Source organism: Trachypithecus francoisi, unplaced genomic scaffold (genome assembly GCF_009764315.1).
Source record: "Trachypithecus francoisi isolate TF-2019V2 unplaced genomic scaffold, Tfra_2.0 Contig00424, whole genome shotgun sequence".
NCBI classification, from domain to species: Eukaryota; Metazoa; Chordata; class Mammalia; order Primates; family Cercopithecidae; genus Trachypithecus; species Trachypithecus francoisi.
The window spans coordinates 70595-92319 of NW_022680640.1; the positions used below are offsets into that span (position 1 = coordinate 70595).

Genomic DNA, 21725 nt, shown 5'->3' on the forward strand with positions numbered 1-21725 from the left:
ATTATTGGTAATAACTTTAAGAAAAGACAAAAAAATCATGTTTTAAGCATTTCAAGATCAATAGAGTTACATTTATACTTATAAGGTAAACAAACTATTAAATCACATTGTTTATTAAAATGAATTTATATAATCTGCATAACTTATTAAAATGATTAATGTGGCCTATCTATGAATGAAAACTTCAACTGAGATATGATTTAAATCATATAATAACTATCACATAAGTACATTACTAAAACAAATATTACTATGAAACATAACAAATTAAAATCTTGAAGGAGAATATTATAATGTAAGTATACACATGTAAGTATAGAATATTATAAACATTTCAGAATGTTATTAATTTTAGAAGTAAACACATAGAGTGCTAGGGCAGAAGTTATATAACTGCTAATACGGATTTCAAATAGCATTCATTGCAAAGCATCAGCGTTATTTAAATGGAACAAATTTCAGTTGTCAAGGATCTCCAGACAAAGGTCACCAAGAACACAGCTATAGTTGAACAAGTTAAATTTATGACTCTTTGCATGAAAGGAAAACACACAGCAAAGAAAGCCATAGTGCCTCTCTCAGTAAGAGAAAGACCTATTACAGGATTTGAGCTTTGGTCAGGTAATTCAGGGGAGGGTCCAAGGATTCAGGCTTTGATCATGATTGGATGCTGTCAGGAAGACAGACAAGTTTATAATTGGAAACCTCCAAAAATTCTATCTACAGGAAGGACAGACTAGGTAAAGAAGCAGCCGTAATTCATTTTATCAGAGAAAGGAGGATGTTTGGGTACTTCACGGTACATGGTGACCTTGTTTTGTCTCACTTTATCATCCCTTCAAAGTGACCTGACGTTGTTATGCTCTGTGAGATTGTTTATGTTCACCAGGAGAACAGTGGTCTCTAGCTGTGAGCATCAAGCCAGCTTGTAATAACACATAACCCTACCTGTGAGCTTTAGACTGGTTCAGAATGTTAGGTGTCATTTTCTTTCTCATGACAAGCAGCAGCTAGCTACCAACTATATATTCAAAACACAGAGGTTCATAAAATAATATAACAATTCTGAAAATGATGTGAACTCTGCTTGAGAATGCATTCATAGTTGTATGACTACACTAAGCCTTAAGAGTTTAAGTGAATTGCTAACAGATTACCACTGAGTTTTGACACAATCAGGAAGTAAATTCATTTCTTTTGATCTGAGTATTGGACATTGTCTTCTATACCAGGTTATTCTCCCAGATGACATGGCATAAGCATTTTGATAATGCAGTCACTATGTTCTAGAATAGACAGTCATCAAGTGGTTAATAAATCTTTTACAGTGGTGGCTAATGAAGGGTAAACAGATATAATTGGAAATTGAGGATCTAGGATACCATGATCTCCACAATTAATTCAAGCAGATAATCTCTGCTTTTATCAACTTGATATATTGCATTTTATGTATGTATATATGATGCAATATATTACATTATAATCATGCATATAAAATTCTACTCAGTGATTAATAAAAAATGTGTATTTAATTGTTAAAAATGATTATAAACACTGATGTATGCAATAAATGTTGTACAAGTGGGTGGTACTAAATAATTATATGATAACAAAGAAACTTTGATTAGCAGAAGTAAGTGTTTAGAACCATATCATATTCTTTTTAAATTTATTTTCTTTTTTTAACTTTTATTTTAAGTTCAGGGGTACAAGTGTAGGTTTGTTACATAGGTAAACTTGTGTCATGGAGGTTGTTGTACAGATTATTTTATCACCCAGATATTAAGCCTGGTACCCATTAATTATTTTTTCCTGATCCTCTCCTTCCTCCCACCTTCCATCCTCTGAAAGGCCTCTGTGTGTGTCATTCCCTTCTATGTGTCTGTGTGTTCTCATCATTTAGCACCCACTTATAAATGAGAACATGTGGTAATTGGTTTTCTTTTCTTGTGTTAGTTTGTTAAGGATAATGGTCTTCTCAGACATCTATAAGGATTTTTATTAAAATGCAAGTGATATATAAGTAAACTATGGTAGGAAGCCAATTGGCATGTTTTACCATTTCATCTCACTAATCTGTTACACTAAAGACCTTTGAAAAATACTACATAAAATTTCTGCATTTTTAAATAAATTGTGGATTTAAATTCAGAATTATTAACTTGGTTTCAAAACTTGCTTCACTTGTCTATCACAAAGGAGGTAAAAGTATATGCTAATTTGCTCTACTCTTATAACAGTTTATGACAGCTTGTTTTTTTAAAAGAATATGCATTCATTGAGCAACTGGAGATTTAATGTATGCAATCAGCGTTCAGCAAAGGAAGGAGACATTTTGGTTTTTTTTTAAAAAAGCTATTTGTATATTAAGTACAGTAAGTCCTTGCTTAACGTTCTTGGTAAGTTCTTGGAATATGTGACTTTAAGCAACATGACATATGGAAAGTCTTTGAGTAATATCATTTTGTTCAACATTGTTTGGTTATAACATTGATAAGGAAAAAATGGGTTTTGTTATATGTCATTTTGAATACATATTCCTAATTTCAGTGTATTTTCCTATATAAAACTATTACATTTAGCAATTAATTAGCCCATCCTCTTTGCAAAATAAAATACTTACCAATTGTGAAGGGAAGAAAGGACAGTGATTTGTGGAGAGACAAGGAAGGTTGAAATACATGCCGAATAAAAGAAAGGTTTAACTATATGGCACTGGAAACAAACAATTTGAGTGTGAAGGACGTATTTTCTCTGAAGGCTTATGTAATATGAGAAATTAATCAGAAATCAATTAATTCAACCAGTTAGAAAAATTGGTAGAATGGTATGAAGTATAAATGAAGAAAATTCATTTTAAAATATAGAATATTTGGAACCATGGTGTATGTCCCACTTAACAACCAACATAATAAAAATTTGATTGTGCAAAAGGTGATTATTAAATTTACTAATAGAGTTTGATGAGGACAGATATTGAATGCTAGGAGATGGGTTAATAGAGAGTTTCAATAAGGCATTTTCTAATAATTTCATAAGCTTCCTTTCAATAGCTACCTGCTACCTCCAGTTTATTGGTGGATCTCCTGTCATTGGACTTCATTAAAATAAAAACAAATCTGGCATTTATGTCAAGTCAAAAGAATCTATGCAGAGTTGTGGTAGAAGCACATAGGAACAAAGGAGTCCCTTTACTACATTCTAAGGAAGAATTTCCATGTTCTATTACAGACAATTATTTGTTCTCAGCCATGTCTGTCCTGATACGGCTATCCAGATCGCCTTATCTTTCAATTCCTCTGACTCAGAAAATCTCTTTATTGTGTCCTCTGGAATTGATGGCCAGTCAGCATCAAAATTCTACATAATCTCAATATATTTCTTTTATGTGAATGTTGCCCTAATAGGAGATTATGTTGAGGACACACTTTGTTCGGCGGCTCATATCATTCACATCTCCCTATGCTTTTCTTTAATCTGACATGAATTCATTTATCAGCACACCAGGTCCAAAATTCTGTTGAATAGATGGTTTGACTTTCAAGATTTTTAGATGCCTCCTTCTGCCTCTTTCAATTGGCAAGTGTGTCATAGCAAAAATCCGAACAGACACCTAATTTATGGTCATGTGCTTCCCTTCTTTCTGGAGTCTTGCATCCTCAAGTCTCTGCTGCTTGGTAGAGCTCTCAGGTGCCCTTTAACATATTATCTTTCATATTTTATCCAGCCTTACTAACTAGTCTAGCAAGATGGATGGCCATATTCAAGTTCATCTGCTATAACTAGCAGCAAATATCCTTGTATCTAGCTATTAAGATTTGACAAGGCATAAGAAATAAAGAGGCAAAATTGTCATCATTTACAGATGATACTATTCAACACTTTCAGTATACAGGAGCCAAGACTGAAAAAGGTGACTCTAAACTTGATAGTAAATGATTAAGGTAAGTGAATACAAAATAAAAATAAATTGTTCATAATGTATACATTATATAATTAGAAAACACCCTATTTTGCAAAGCAAAAAACTTGAAACAGACCTCACAATCAATGTGCATGATTTTTAAAGGGAAAAATTGTATACTATTGGAGGATTTAAAGTAAGTTGTTATCAAATATATAAGCATGTAATGTCTTGGAATAAAAACAACATAATGATGACAATTCTGTCAATATTAATCTATAAATATAATAAAATAATGGCAAAATAGAAATATGTTTTCTGCAATCACTGTCAAGTCAAATCCAAATTTTATGTAGAAAGATAAAATAACCAGAAAATTCCTAATAAGGTGGTTAGTCAGGAGGAACAAGAATGGTCATAAAATAAAATATTTTATAATCTTATTAAAGAATTTCATTTAAAGAAGCAACTTAATCCTATTTCTATTTTAGTAAAATCATTGTAATATACAGAAAGGATTATGAAACAGCAACACTGAAGAGAGAAGTTAGCTTTTTCAGTGATATTTGCAAAATAATAGAATTCTGAATTAGAGAAATAGCAATAAGGCAAGAGAGGGAGATTTAGTAGATGTTATCAATCATAATACTCTTAACACAACAGTAGTTGACACATACAGTGTTTATATAGTAAGGTGCTGTGTATATCTCAATGTATTTCACCCACACAAAAACCTTTGCGTTGAGTTCTACTTTAATTTCAATTTGGCAGATGTGGGAATTAAGGCATATAATAATTGCACAAATTGCCCAAGATATTGCAGTTACTTAAAAAAAGCATGATTCTGGCTTCAGATTCTGGGCTAGCAGCCTCAAAAGCATACAATTTCACTAAGAGTTGCTGTGACATGATTGGCTGTGGCCTGTGACAAGTCTCTGACTTGGGGTGTGGGTGGACTATAGTAGTGCTGTGTATAGAAAGATGCACACACACACTCATACACACACACACGCACACACACACCAATTAAGAATAAAAAGATCTTGGCTCATCTTTTGAGCAGCATGATTTGAATGATGTCTCATAAGCAGTGTATATGTAAATCCAGCTGTGATTAGTGAGATCTGGAAATTATCAGTCTCCATCAATAATAATTAAAGGCATGAAAATGAGATACCAAAGCATTAAAAATAAGAAGCCACTTGAGCTGTCATGGATCTCTCAATACTAGACACATGTAAAGAACAGACAGAATAAATTGAATGAAGAGAAACTGAGAAGGCATATCCAGCGAGGGAGAGAGAGAGAAAGAAAGAAGCAAACTCAAAGAAGTATGGTGTTCCACATGATAATATAAGTGAACGGAGTTTTTGAAGGCAAAATTCAAACAGACAACTGCCATGGTTTGAATATTGATCTCAAAACCTAACGTTGAAATTTAATCATCAGTGTAATGATATTGGCAAGTGGGGCCTTTAGGAGGTGATTAGGCCAGGAGGGGTCTGCCCACATGGGTAGATCAATTACTTTTAAAAAGGGCATTAAGAAATGAGTTTCAGCTCCTCTGTTCTGCCACGTGGAAAACAGTGCTTCTTCCCTCTGAAGGTTACATCCTAGAAGCAGAGATGGGGTCCTTACTAGACATCAAATTTGCTGGTGCCTTGAACTTAAACTTAGCCCCCAGAACTGTGAGAAATAAAATAAAATAAAATAAAAAACATTCTGTTCTTTATCAATTACCCAATTTCAGGTATTTTTTGTAGAAGCACAAAACAGACTAAGATAATAACTCCTATCTTTCTTCTTATATAATTTGAATATAATTCTTTTCTAAGATTCCCAAAATATTAGCCCTGCCATTTTCTCTTCATTATTTACAGCAATTTTTCTTCTAAAAACTCAGCTTTTATTTTAGATATGGGGGTACGTATGTAGAATTGTTACATAGTATATTAGACCCATGTAGTGAGCACAGCACCCAATAGGTAGTTTTTTCACCCATGTCCCTCTCCTTCCACCCTTTCCCTAGTAGTCTGCAGTGTCTATTATTCCTATGTTTATATCCATGAGTGCTCAATGTTTACTTCCCATATACACATTCTTAGTATTGGGGTACCATTCTTACCTTTAGGGCAACAGCAAACATTGCCATTTGTGGACTTGCAGAGTTTTGGTTCCACTGGCATCAAAACACATTATTATTCCATTAGAACAAGACCTAGTTTATAGCAAAGGAGAAGAGCAAGTGGGCCCATGACCATGAGATGACATACTGACCCACCCAGAAGCTGTCAGCATGAAAGAGTGTGTTGAAAAGACCTGAACAGATAAAATGCCAGTTTGGAGTCAATACTTTCTGAGAATTGTGTTTCATCATCTCAGATGCAGCATGTAGATAACAGAAGAACTTTGATGGCTCTGTGGCTCTAGTAGAAAGAATATATGCATTTGGAATATAAGGTGCAAAGAGGAGTGGCCCCATTAATTAATACAGTAGTTCCCTCTTATCCTCGGTGGATCTATTCCAAGACCCCCCACTGGGTACATGGAATTGCAGGTAGTACCATATCCTATATACACTATATTTCTTCCTATATATACATATCTATCATAAAGCTTAATTTATAAATTAGGAACAGTAGAGATAACAACAATAACTATTAATACAATAAAACAATTATGACAGTATGCCAATATTATTAATCTTGAGCTTTGGGATTATTGTTAAGTAAAATAAGGTTTACCAAAGCACAAGCACAATGATACCACCATAGTCATTCTGATTACCAAGCTGGCTACTAAGTTACTATAGGCCAGTAGGGTGGACAACATGGTTATATGTGCTGGGCAAAGGGATGATTCATGTCTCAGGGAGGACAGAATGGGATGGTATGAGGTTTCATCATGCTACTCAGAATGGCTCTGAAGCTGTTGTTGCCTATCTCAGTGCCCCATGTCAGGCTCAAATGAACTGCCCCTTATACTCCTACCCTGCTCAGTTGCTGTATACCGGCTGGTCTGAAGAAGATGGGGAGACTTACGGTAAACACACTTCAGGCAGCTGAAGCAGGCTCTGAAGAGCTGACCTTGAAGGGGGGTCTCAGTGGCACATCTTACAGTTTGCCACTAGCTCCCCTCACCTATGATTAGAAGAAATGCCTCAATCAGATGATTCAGCAAACACTTATACACAACATCTGCCAGTCCACATTACTCCGAAAAAGGCAATGCCATTCCTTACGGAAAGTTGCCTTACTAGTCTGTGTGAGTCGTCATATTAAAAACAAACTGAACAAGAGGTTAACTGGTCACAAAGATGGGAGATATAAACATCACTTTTTCTCCAAAGCAGACCATGCATAAAGACCCACCTTGAACAAAGTAAAATTGAGTATAATAGCTGGAGAAGAAAGTTATTAAATGAATTGTCTTCAGTTACATTTAGAGTTAACTGGAATTTACTAGTAAGACCATGACTTTTACTGAACAATTTTAGCCAGTAAGTTGGATTATAACACTAATTTACATTCAGCAATCTTTGGAATAGTCCTAAGCCTGAAAATAAATCTTTCGTTTTCAAAGATCTCAAAGCTATATAACAATATTATTTGAAATAAAATATCTCAGCTTGTGGCAACTAATTTAGAACCAAACTTAAAAGTCAGTTTCAGTTCAGGTAATAAGGACATAGTGAAGATAATAAAAACATTATCCTCACAGGAAAAAAAGATATATAGTGGTTGTAATTTGAAATACCCTTCAGTCTCCTAGTATAATCATCCTTTAGGTATTCAGGCTCATAAATATGTAGGACAAATAAGAGTATGTAAATATTCCAGAATGTAAGATATTTCTACCACCTTTGTTCTTCAAAGCAGCAGCCATGACAAGGCTGGTGTAATTATTTAAGTGCATTCCTGTGAGGGGCAATAATTAAGGTGTCTCTGATCTTATTGAATAATAAATGCATCAGGTGAAATGATTAGCATTAGACATTAAATAAAGACACAATTTCCAAAAAATGTTTGCACTATATTCCAGATAGAAGTATGTTGAAGTGTTTTAATAAGCTACTTGTTCCTTTCTAAAGAGTCATGGTAGGTTTTTAAGACATAAATTTGAATATTTTATGTCAACAGTCCTCATTAACTTGTAATGAAACTACCCTTTTTACGGATATTAGATAGGTTTAATCTAAGCTTTCTAAAATTTTACATAAATAGTAGTGCTTTCAGTAGAATTCTTTTCTGTTTGTTTTTTTTCTCCTAAGAAAGGCATGTTAATTGTTGTTTTAATAATCACCAAAAATTTGTGTTGAATAAGTGTTTATTCATCACTTTCCTTGTATCAGGAACTGTGAAAGGCATTAGGGCTGCAAAGATAGACAAGATAGATAAGCTACAATCCCCAGAAAAATAGGTTGACCATTCTATTTGCAATACAATTTGCTGAGTATAATCATTTATGAAGCAAATGCTATGGAAACACCTTGGTTTGAATGACTAATTCTTACAGCAAAAGTCATTTGTAAATATCTTAGACTTTGAACAGAAGTTTTAAAAATACTTGCAGAATCAGGACCTGACACTCAGCATAAGTTTAAGATCCAGACCTCATTTTTGGTCTTCTTGAAGCTGCTTCATAGAACAACCAATACAAATAAAAAAAGAAGATACTTAATTCTCCCTTTTGAAGATAAGGGAAGGCAAGGCCTGGCACAAAGGTTCGTGGCTGTAATTTCAGCACTTTGGGAGGCTGAGGTGGGCAGATCACTTGGGTACAGGAGTTTGAAACCAGCCTGGCCAACATGGTGAAACACCACCTGTACTAAAAATACAAAAATTAAAATTAGCCAGGCATGGTGGTGCCTGCCTGTAATGCCAGCTACTCGGCAAGCTGAGGCACAAGAATTGCTTGAACCAGGAAGCAGAGGTTGCAGTGAGCTGAGATCATGCCACTGCACTCCACCCTGGGTGACAGAGCAAGACTCAGTCAAAAAAAGAAAAAGAAAGAGAGAGAGAGAGACAAAGAGAGAGAGAGGAAGGAAGGAAGGAAGAAGGAAGGAAGGAAGGAAGGAAGGAAGGAAAAAAAGAACAAAAGAAAGAAAGAAAGAAAAAGGAAGGAAGGAAGGAAGGAAGGAAATAAAGAACAAAAGAAAGAAAGAAAAAGGAAGGAAGGAGGGAGGGAGGGAAAGGAAAAGAAAGGAAGACATTTCCCTTCCTTTCTTTTTCTTAGAGCATTTACTTTAGAAAACTTGCACTTGTGAGAACTTTCTCCTCTTTTTGAAATGTATATAAATTCTGTTGACAGCTGGATTGGCCTTTGTCATCTTTTTGACCCTGGAATCTATCCCAGAGACCTGGAAGCCACAACTTTGAAATGTAAACAAGGGAGAGATCATCCAGCTCTCACAGTTCCCACTGGAGTGTTGCTTTATGTTGCAAAAGTGTATCTTCTCATAAAGATGTGAGAAGTTTGCTTCTTCTCTGAATAAAACCAACTAGTTCATACAGAGGATCACCCTAATTACCAAGCATATTTAGGATGTACTTTAAATTCTCTTACTTGTGGATGAGCTATCTTTTACCTTGAAATCATACCCATCATAGGTTGTATCTGCTTGACTGATAAAAGGATAGATTTCTTTCCGTCTTCATAATCTCTTAGCAGATTCCTTGTGATATGTATCATATTCAGGTTTAATGCCTATTCAGTAATAAAGCAGTTGTCTTTCTCTGCTATCATTGGAGAGATTATTTTGTTTTTAATTGTGTTTCTCCAACACTCATTATACAGCTGGATTTTGTGTTTTATTTCAGCTGTAACTTTATTTATTTTTTTCTTTTTATGAGACAGAGTCTCACACTCTGTTGCCCAGGCTGCAGTGCAGTGATGCAGTCCCCGCTAACTGCAACCTCCGCTTCCCAGGTTCAAGCGATTCTCCTGCCTCAGCCTCTTAAGTAACTGGGATTACAGGAGTAAGCCACCATGCCTGGCTAAATTTTGTATTTTTGGTAGAGACGAGGTTTCACCATGTTGGCCAGGCTGGTCTCAAATTCCTTACCTCAGGTGACCCACCTGCTTCAGCCTCTCAGCGTGGTGGGATTAGAGGCATGAGCCATCATGCCTGGCCGCTTTATTTCTTTATAAGATTAGCACATTGAACAACTTCATCTACATCAGATAGTTTATTAGGATGCAAGCTAGAAACTAGCTCTTTGTCTCTGTCTTTCTGCTTCTCACACACACACAAACACACACATACAGAAATGAACACATATGCACACTGACAGCTTGCACAGCAAAGGCATTTACTTGTGATACGCAGAAATAAATCGAGGAAGTCTGTAGAGCTAACTTCAGTTGTCAACAAGGTCTAGACACTAAGAACATTTCTTTGTGCATCCTTTGATTGCAAAGACTACCAGTGCTGGCATCCTAAAACAAGAGCCTCTAAAACAGAAAGGCAGAAGCAGTGACACACACAAAAAAAGACTCTTCTTTTGTGCAGCCCTCCATTTTTTATAAGGGCAAATGTTTTGTAGCAAGTAGGTCTCAGCAGAGCTCATCTTAGCTTTGGTTGCTTACTCCAGACAACTTCTCCCAGCTTCGATCAGCATGACAAATACTGGCTGATATCCAGTGAATCCAGATCATTTCCTGGAGTCAGGAGAGGAAACTTTCCGAATTTGCTGCCATGTTGATACCTAAACAAAATAGCAGATTTGGTTGAAAAGAAAGAAAAAGGATGTAGTTAGAAGTGTCTGCCACAGCACTGTTGAGAAATGTGTCTTGCATTCTCTGATAACCCTCATTCATGCTATTTCTTTTTTTTTGAGACGCAGTCTTGCTTTGTCATCAGGCTGGAGTGTGCAGTGGCACAGTCTTAGCTCACTGCAACCTCTGCCTCCCGGGTTCAAGCGATTCTCCTGCCTCAGCCTCCTGAGTAGCTGGGACTACAGGCTCATGCCACCACACCCAGCTACTTTTTGTATTTTTAGTAGAGACTGGGTTTCACCATGTTGGCCAGGATGGTCTCAATCTCTTGAGCTTGTGATCCGCCCGCCTCGGCCTCTCAAAGTGCTGGAATTACAGTCGTGAGCCACCACACCTGGCCATTCATGCTATTCTTAATTCCTTTGACTCTTTGGTCTAAAATTTCTTAAGGGCTGACAATGTTCTCTCTGTCCTTTTCCTTATTTTTCTACATACCATGAACTCACTTGCCATCCGTATGCTAATGACTCCTGAAAATCTATCATATCCCCAGATTTCCTTCTGGCACTTCGGATCTTTATGCTCATGTGCTTACTGAAATTGGCACTCTGTTTTACTTGTTTCATGTATTTCCAAGATGTTCATAATAAATCCAAACTCTTTGGCATGACAATATGGGTAACTGATAATTAGACTTTTCTCGAAATCTCTGACTACATTTCCTGCAGGCACCTCCCATTCATCTCTAGCCATATACTTTTCTGCAATCGTACTGAACTCTTTGCAGTTCTCTAAGCAACTTTGGTGGGCTCTTTCTAACCTCTGAACTTTGAATAGACTCTACCTGTGAGTAAAAGTGTTCTCTCTCACCAAGCTAATCTCTGTTGACCTTTCAGGGTTCAGTTAAAGTGTGTCTCCTCACTTGCTCTCCTCTTCCCCAACACTTCAGGAGACATTCTGTGTTTTCATCTATCCAGAAAATGTGTCTGTCCTTTGTATTTTTTGAATATTTCATGCTTTAGACTTTTTTAGTGCACATCACAGTAGGTTACAATTTTTGATTTGTCTCCTCTATCAGACGGTAAGATTTGACTGATGTAATCAAACCATGAATCTCTCAGAACTCCTTTTTAGCTTTAGCATTCGACAGCTTATCGTTTAAATTTGAGATAATAATACATGAATGTCTGTCATTTTCTGGTTAAATTAATATTAATATAAAATATAAAAGTAAATTTTTGAATAAAATATTGGGTAATATCTATTTTGATTTATATTGAGAAATATTAAGCATTAAAATTATGTGGCTGTAATTAAAGTCAAACCGAAGGTGTAGCATGATTTTTGTATTATGAGAAGTAGGGGGTTAAATAACAGAAAATTGGTATTTATTAGGGGTAAGAAGTCCTAAGAAGTAGCGTAGATGACTTGACAGGACCAAATGAGGCAAATTATGAGAATGAATATGGCTCCTTTAAGATGGGGTGAAGTGATTCGGCTGTTTGTCACCGAACAAACACCAGACAAGCCAGTCGAGTGCTTTCCCCAGGCTAGTACTTAAGAAAGGGTATAGAAATGAATTGATCCCATTTGTGTTTTACACACAACTGCGAAGTGTGTAGGCAGATGCTATAAAACATCAACATTAGTGGGAAGCTCTAAAATCCTTATTCTCAGTAAGAAGAGGCAAAATATAAATTTTACTTTTAGCATCATGAAGTAGAAAAAAGTTTTCTATCCCGTAGAATAGGCATTGTGTAACTTTCCTTTTTCTTTTTATTTGTTTTTATTTTTTAGAGTCAGGGTCTCAATCTGTTGCTCAGGCTGGAGTGCAGTGGCACAATCAGAGCTCACTATAGCCTCAAATTCCTGGACGCAAGCAATTTTCCTGCCTCAGCCTCCTGAGTAGCTAGACCTACAGGCTCATGCCACCATGCTTGGCTAATTTTTAATTTTTAAATTTTTTTTGTAGAGATGGAATCTCAGTATGTTGCCCAGGCTGGTCTCAAACTTCTAGCCTTAATAAATCCTCCTGCTTTGTCCCTCCAAAGCCTTCAGATTATAGATATGAGCCGCAGCACCTGGCCCATGCAACTTTAAAGAATATATATACACACACACACATATATATAGAATATATATATTCCATATATAATATATATAAATTCTTAATTATAATCAAATAACTGTCCAGTAAATAAACATGAATACATATTCATATACAGTTATAAGTTATCAATAACCCCAGTTGAAACCACTAAAACACTGTCTTATTTACTCTTGCAAAAATAAATATACATACTAGATGATTCAAGGTGAGTCTCACTGAGGCAATAATAGAGGATTTTTAGGTATCATGGAGAAGCCACTGGATATACATATAAAAGAATATCAGGAAGATTGGTGCTCTAGGAATTAACTGACTAAAGTCTCCTGACTATGTAGATGCAGGTATTGATATTCATGGAAAGGAAAATACATGCAAGTTAGTCAATGCAATAAGGTCAGAAAAATATTCATTAAGCCCTACTGTGTACTCAACACTATGTACATACTATGCCAGGATCAGGAAATATTGGTAAGAATGCCCACATCTCAAAGAGCTTAAAGATAAATGAGACATATCAAATTGCCTTGTAAATATTTACTATAGTATATTGATGACATCCCGGCCAAAGAACTGTTAAAATATAACGCAGGCCTGGGCGCGGTGGCTCACGCCTGTAATCCCAGCACTTTGGGAGGCCGAGACGGGCGGATCACGAGGTCAGGAGATTGAGACCATCCTGGCTAAAACGGTGAAACCCCGTCTCTACTAAAAATACAAAAATTAGCCAGGCGCAGTGGCGTGCATCTGTAGTCCCAGCTGCACGGGAGGCTGAGGCAGGAGAATGGCATGAACCCGGGAGGCGGAGCTTGCAGTGAGTGGAGATTGCCCCACTGCATTCCAGCCTGGGCGACAGAGCAAGACTCCATCTCAAAAAAAAAAAAAAAAAAAAATATATATATATATATATATATACACACACACACACACACAATGTAGATGAAGGAAATATCTAGAATAATTGTATGTAAATTCTTATTTCAGCATTTGTAATTTCAATAAGCATTTCTTTTTGCAATTCAATTCATTAGAAGAGTATTATCATTGATTTATTTAACAAAAATTATGTACTGTTTATTATGTGCCAAATGCTAGTCTAAGTTTTCAGTATAAAAGTCAAACACAGAAACAAAAATGCTGACTAATATCCCCTACACTTTCACTTTCATTGTAGAGACAGACAGCAAACATGTTACATTAGGATATTATGCTTATGGTAGATGATAAGGAACAATGGAGAAACTAAAGCAGGCTAATGAGAATCAAGAATTTTGAAAGAGTGAGGAAGTTCAATTTAAAATGATGATCAGGTAGGCCTTGACTAAATGGTGAATTTACAGGACACTTTGGATGAGCTGAAAAAATTATCAACTTGATAACAGAAAGATTTTTCCAAAGCAGAGAGTAGCCTACTAAATTCAGGGATTTCAAGTCCTACCATTCTATCAGAATACCTGTAGATAATTGGTATGTGTTTTACTGAGGCTTGAAGAAACAAGTTCGGTTTTCCTGATGTGGTGATTCTTGGATTATTGTTGGAACACCTGACCTTAAAATGTCAAAAATGGGAACCTCTAATGGATTCATTTTTACTGCAGCAAAATTTTGTTTTGAGCAGACAAATAAAAGCCATCAGAAAGTCAACAGAAGCCACACAGCTATCTCCGACGCATTATGAAAATGGTTTTCTTAGGATAGAGCTCCGCTGTCATCCAGGTTCCCTTCCCAAAGACTCCAGGGCAATCATCCTGGAATTCCTCTCAATGGGTCTAAACTGGATGCCCTCAGATATCTCATTTCTTCTACAAAAGGGTTGTAGGAGCCATGTGATTTAGGGGAAAATCTTTGAAAATCTTTACACTTGTTTAATTTGGGTATAATAGAGATCAATATAAGATATACCTAAAAATGATACCTGGATCTTACGCTGTCCAACTCTGAATTGGCAAAAGAACAGTAACTGTGGTATATTTCTTGGTAAGCAATAAGATCCAGCTCCCTATTCCCAGGTCAGAATTGTTTCAACTCAGGCCAAAGCTCTGAAATTGTCATAAACTTCAGGTTGCCGAGTCTGCTCTGATAATGCAGACAATCTCCAAAAAGCTATCATTAAGTGATGCTGGCACATAGGACTCCTGCACTTTATATGTTCCTTAAAGAATACAGTGGAGGCCGGGCGCGGTGGCTCAAGCCTGTAATCCCAGCACTTTGGGAGGCCGAGGTGGGCGGATCACGAGGTCAGGAGATCGAGACCATCCTGGCTAACACGGTGAAACCCCGTCTCTACTAAAAAATACAAAAAACTAGCCGGGCGAGGTGGCGGGCGCCTGTAGTCCCAGCTACTCGGAGGCTGAGGCAGGAGAATGGCATGAACCCGGGAGGTGGAGCTTGCAGTGAGCTGAGATCCGGCCACTGCACTCCAGTCCGGGAGACAGAGCGAGACTCCGCCTCAAAAAAAAAAAAAAAAAAAGAATACAGTGGAAACACGTTCCTCAGTAGCATATAGATTGTCACAGTTGAAACTGTCCACTTCATATATGAGGTTCATATGTTTTAAAGATTTTATTTTGATGGGTTAAGCTCTATATAAAGATTTCTATCACAAAAGAGTCCAAATTTGTTATACTTGAATATATTTCTTTTGCCTACTCTCGGTAAATGCAAACTCTAAAGGAACTAAAGTGTTGAGACATTTATACAGTCAAGGACAAAGTTAAGTATTATAATTTTAAATTAACAGAGACAATAACCTGTGATTTTGATTATACAGCCATGTGTTGCTTAATGTTTGGTATATGTTCTGAGAACTGTTTCCTTAGGTGGGTTTGCTGTTGTGCAAATGTCATAAAGTGTACTTACACAAACCTAGATGGTATAACGTACTACACACTTAGGCTGTATGGTATAGCCTACAGCTCCCTAGCTACAAATCTGTACAGCATGTTACTGTGCTAAATACCAAACGCAACTGTAACATGATGGTAAATATTTGTGTACCAAAATATATCTAAACATAGATAAGGTACATATTTAAAAGATAAAAAATGATACACTTATATATGGCTTTTACCAAGAATGGAGTTTGCCAGATTGAGAATTGCTCGTATTGAGTCAGTGACTCATTCAATGTCATCATTTATCTCTTGTGATAATTTGTAATAGAACTGGGTGGAGGTGGTAAAGCCTCCAATGCCAGTTCCTAGTCCTCCTAGTATCCCAGCCCCGATAATAAATGGCAGGACTAGTGCCCATTTGTAATGGGGTTTGGGTAGAAGAAAATCCTGTAACTCCTAATCAGTATAGATAGTTATGCAGGGCGCCAAAAAGGAGAAAAAGGATAGACTTTTGGAGGAACCATTTAAGCAGCAGTAAGATGAGGAACCACAAACAAAGAAGACTCCTATTGGTAAGCAAGAGAGTAGTGGAGGTAGGGTAATCTATGTTTTGCACTGGAAGGTGGTTGCATCAATGGTTGTGCTAAACTTTACACAGGTGAGATTTGATGTATGTGTTATTTCTAGATTTGCGACTAAATGGCCCACCAAGCCTGTGGTGTTTGTTGTCAGTTCGGTGGTGTTCCAATGCTTGGGAACAGGAAATGGGACATACAGTTAAAGCATAAGGGGAGACACACTCAGCAGTCAGTTGGATTTGGGCTGAAGGCCTTGTGAATTTTGGTAAGCATGATATTAAATAAATTTAGCAAGTGGGAGTGAGTGCAAAGAGTTTGATGTAGTCTTGAGAGTGCTAATCATTTGTAGGGACTAGGTGTGGTAGGGATTTGAATGGCCCCTGCTTTATCTAATATGTCCCTCCCTAGTAAAGGAGTAGGGCTCTCAGGCATAATAAGAAAAGCATGTGAGAAAAATAAGGTTCTCCAGTCACAACTTAGAGGGTGGGAGAAATACCTAGTGACTGGCTATCCTAGGACCCCTTTTATGGTGACAGACCTGGAGAATAGTTGTCCGGGACAGAAGAGTAAAACTGAGAAGGCAGCACCAGTGTCCAGGAGGAAGTCAGTTTCCTGGCCCTCAGTGGTGACACTTACTGGGGCTGTGTGAGGGTGATGGCATGGGCTGCTGCCTACCGGGGGCACCCTCAGTCCTGTGGTTGGATCATCTGGTTAGTGGCCTCTGGCCTAGAAGACTTTCGCCCTAGGGGGCAGTATGCCTTCCAGTGATCCTCCTGGCGCAAGGGACATGGACGAGGGGGCAGCTTACTTTTTTGGGACAGTCCTTTTTGAAGTGCCCCTGTAAGTTGCACTGATAGCAAGCCCTGTTAGGCAGGTTTCCTGCCCAGCCCTTCTTCCTTTCAGAGCCACCGATGTTCATCTGCCTGAGGGCCATGACTAAGGCAGCGGCCTTTTTCTTGTCTCATCTGTCTCCTTCATCCTGCTCTTCCTGATCCGTTTTATAAAACACGGAAGTTGCCAAATTCAATAGAGTTTCCAAATTTTGCTAGGGGCCCAGGGCAGTCTTTTGAAGTTTTTTTCTAGTGTCTGCAGCTGACCCAGTGATTAATTAGTTGGCCTTCAATAGTGTCAGGTGACAAGGAAGTATGCTTTTTTAATGCCTCCCTTAGCCTCTCTAAAAATGCTTTAGGGTTTCCTTCCTTTCCCTGCATTATAGTGGACATCATTGAGTAATTCATTGGCTTTTTTTCTGGTTTTTCTTAATCTCTGTAGTATACAACTCAGTAAATGCCTGCGACTCAAGTCTCCATGCTATGAATTGAGGCCCCAGAGGGGATCCACACTGGGAACCGCCTGTTGGCCTGTGGGGAATTGTTCCCTTGCTTCTGATATCATTTTATCATCTACCTGGCTTAGGTACCAGAGATCCCCAAACTCCCAGGGCGCAGCTAAGGCAGCCTCTTTTTCACTGGGAGTTAATGTTCGACCTAACAACAACATTATACCTCTCCAAGCTAAATTAAAAGATTGTCCTAATCACTGTAGGATGTCCATGTATCCATCAGGATTATCTGAGAATTTTCCTAGGTCCAGTTGGATCTGTTTTAAGTCTGAGAGGGAAAAGGGGACATGTACTCACACTGGGCCAAAGTCCCCTCCTCCTCCTCCCATGGCTTGGAGGGGGAACAATCGCGGGCCATTGGCGCCTTTTGGTTCCTTGACTATCTTTTTGTCTGGTTCCTTTTGGGCTGTTAGGGCCAAAGGAGAGTCCTTACTAGTGGGAGGGGGAGCCGTGGGGAGACCTGGGTATGGGGGTAGGCTTTGAGGACCCCCGGTAGGATGTAAATTACATTTTTTACATAACTGTGGGTTATCCCTTAGTGAGAAAAAAACCGGTACATATGGCACTTCCCTCCATTTGGCCTCTCCTTTACAAAAGAAATCTAGCTGTAGAATGGTGTTATAGTTTATATTTCCCTTGAGTGGCCACGTCTCTCCTCCAGGAAGAGGATATTGTGGCCAGGCAGTGCTGCAGAAAAATATAAGTTGCTTCTTCTTCAGTGTTTGAGGGTCAAATTGGTCCCAGTCATCCAGAATACACCTTAGGGATGGCTTTGCTTTTGAGGAAATGTCTCCCATCTGAAAGAACATAGGAGTCCTGCACCCCTAGGCATCCCCTAGTGAGCACTAGCCCTAGTGCATCACCTAGGGCTCTAGTGTCCTTTTCTTTCCAGGGCGCCCAATCACCCAAGGAACTCTGCTTATCAGATTTAATTGCACTTACCAACATAGCAGTTTTGCCCACACTCATTTCCCGTCCATTTTAGCCCCCCCGCCAAAAAGGAGGCTGGGGCTGCTGGATTTTAGTGGCTCCTTACCAGCTTCTCTACAATTGCCTTTGCATCTGCGAGTGGGTCTTAGATTCGGGGTGTATTTTGAGTTCAGAGATCAGGCACCAGTTAGCATATTTCTGGGCTTGGAGCTGTCCCAACAAGATAAATTCCTTGAAAATGGCACTGGAGCATAACAGTTTTAGCATAGGTAGCGGCAAATTGGAGGACCAAGTTTGGAATAGTGCTTTCTGTACCCAAATTTTCTGTCCCCATTTGTCCTCATAAGAATATTCATTGACCTTTGGACTTGGATCAGGGGACCTATTATCTGTTATATTTTTTTTGGCCCATATGTCTGACTGCTTTGAGTGGAGAAGTCCTACAGTTCTAATCACTGATCCCAGACGGGAAAGGTGGTAAAGTAGCCTCTACAATCTGGAATAAGTTTAGGGCAACAAAAGGAAAATGTCCTATGCCTTCTATCAGCCTTTGACATGCCTTTTGATGTCCCAGATAGTGCCCAGGGTACAGGTTATGAGGGACAGGTCCTGTATAAGTATATTGATACCCATTTGCATAAGAATAAGCCTGGGGGCACCATAGGCAAGGATCTTTGGATTGCCGCCCCACTCGACTTAGGCTCCTAGCCAAAAGATTCTTAGATTCAGGAGTAGGAAAGATCCTAGAGGATACGGCCTTAAGAAAGTCTTCTCTGAGGATGTTAGGAGCCAGGAGACATGGGTCAGAAAAGGCAGGGAACGCACAAATGGTTGGCTGCGGAGTAGAGGCTTCTTACTGTGCCATGATCTCCACTGGGTCAGTGTCGAGATTTCGGGAAGACAGTTTTCCACCTGTTGCCAGCCCTTGGTTTTTCCCAGGAAAGGCAGAAAAAGTTGGACCTGGCTCAAGGCAAACCAACACTCTTAGCCCAGAGGGCTGGGGGTTGTTAGACAGCCCCTTCCCAGGAAGCCTCACACCCGTGTCACAAGTCCGGTGGCCAGGCTTGCCACTTTTAAATGACTGACAGGTACCTGGTATTTTCCTCCAACTTCTAGCGAGAAGATAGAACAGAATAGCAAGTGAAAGGGGTCCAATATTACTCACAGCTTTGGAGAAATCCCAGATGGGCCCCCAGAAATTAGACAAGAAGTCTTCTCCTGATAGAAGGTTTTTCTCGATGGAAGGGTTCATGGCCTCATGGGCTTCAAGGAATGGAGCCGTGGACCACAGCAGCCGGTGATACAGCTCGAGTGGAGAAATGCATGGACCCAAAGAGTGTGCAGTGGCAAAATTTATTAAAGTGAAAGCAAAAGCCAAGCAAAAGCGAAAGTAAAGTGAAAGCGAAAGTAAAGCTTCCACCCAGTGGAAGGGGACCCAGAAGGGTTGCTCTTTCTAGCTTGGGTGTCTTATATCCTTTTATGACCCCTCCCCTTTTCCTTTTTCTGTCCTATAGAATTAACTTATTTTCTATCCACTTGTGGCTTGACGAGCCTGATTGGTTAAAAACATCAGACTGCAGCTAGAGCTTAAACTCCGTATATGATTGGTTGAAGTTTCAATCCCTTAGCTTGCAGCTGTGACTCATTTTGGCTTAGGGGAAAGTCCCCTTAGGGAAGTCCCTATTGATCCAGGAAGTCCAGCCAACTTATCCACTTAGTCCCTCACTAGTAGTTCAGTCTCTCTAGGGAACTCTGACTAATAGAAATTTTGGTACCAGAAGTGGTTCTAGAGGAGCGTAATATTAAGAATGGAGTTCTTTCATTGGTTTTGGGGTTTCTGGAGTTGGCTGCTTAATATAATTAGACCCCAAAATGCTAAGGACTCTGCTTCTAATAGTATGGAGAATACTGATAGTACTTGGCATGAACTGTTTAGAGAATTATGCAAAATAAATGCATTTGACACTCCTGATTCACCGCTCATAAGAGGCAAGGAGTTTAATGACTGTACATAATACCTTTTACTATATGTGGAGAATTAAGGAACATAATGAAGTTGGTTGGTTGCTCCTCAGTTCACCAAAGTAATGAAAGAAAATGATGAACTCAGAAATTCCAACTCCTGGTTTCAGAAGCAGATACTGAGCCTCAAATCTGCTATGATAGCCCTGAGTGAGAGTTTCATCTCCTGTAGAGAAAAATCTGAAATTGTGGAAAAGCAGACACAAGCTTTTATCATGTGAGTGGCTGACCTGCAACAAGAGGTACACGCACAGCCTTGAGAGGTGTTTACTGTTAAAGCGAGGGCATTAATTGGAAAAGAATGGGACCCTGCAACTTGGAATGGGGACATGTGAGAGGACCCTGATGAAGCTGGGTACACTGTGCTTGTAAACTCTGTTGAGTCTTTTTTTTTTTTTTTTTTTTGCCAGAAGAAACAGCTTCTCCATCCCCAGTAGTGTCAACATTCCCTCCCAAACCCATTCTGCCATAAGCCTTTCCACCTTTGTCTCAGGAGATAAACCCTGTGCTGCCTGAGGACACAGTGACAGCCTCCCCTGAGTCAGTTGCCAGGCAAGATAATGTTGATTCTCCTCAGGAGGCATCCCCACACCCCTGTTTGCTTCTAGACCTATAATTAGACTAAAGTCCTCATGGGCCCCTGGAGGTGAGGTTGAGTGTGACTGATGAGGAGGTACACTATAGTCAAAAAGAACTGCTTGAGTTTTCTAATTTCAGTAGACATAAATCTGGAGAACAGGCATGGGAATGAATATTAAGGGTGCAAGATAATGGTGGAAGGAACGGAATTGGATCAGGCTGAATTTATTGATTTGGGCCCACTAAGTAGGGACTCTGCATTTAATGTTGAAACTTGGGGAGTTAAACAAAGGTTCTAATAGTTTATTTGCTTGGTTAGCTGAAATATGAATTAACAGATGGCCTGCTGTGAGCGAGTTGGAAATGCCTGATCTCCCTTGGTTTAATACAGAGGAAGGGTTCTAATGGCTTAGAGAGATTGAGATGATGGACTGGATTAGTCATTTTAGACCTACTCATCCCAGCTGGTAGGGTCCAGAAGATATACCCTTGACTAATGCCTTGTGAAATAGATTTGTGAGGGCATCACTTGCATCTTTGAAGATCTCTGTAATTGCTCTTCTCTGTATGTCAGATCTAACAGTGGGAACTGCAGTCACTCAACTACAAAACTTAAATACCATAGGAATAATTGGATCCCAAGGTGGCAGGGGTCAAATGGCAGCACTCAACCATCAAAGGCCAGGTGGGTGTAGCTATCACAATAGACAGG

General features: G+C 38.8%; 1 long non-coding RNA gene across 1 annotated transcript; it reads right to left on the minus strand.

The window, feature by feature from the left end:
- Positions 1 to 10405: 10405 nt before the first annotated feature.
- On the minus strand, positions 10406 to 19877 carry LOC117084101. The gene is made up of 3 exons (XR_004437315.1): positions 19578 to 19877; positions 19270 to 19336; positions 10406 to 10611 (listed from the first exon to the last, which is right to left on the minus strand). It is a non-coding gene; the product is annotated as an uncharacterized LOC117084101 (long non-coding RNA).
- Between the last annotated feature and the right edge of the window lie 1848 nt (positions 19878 to 21725).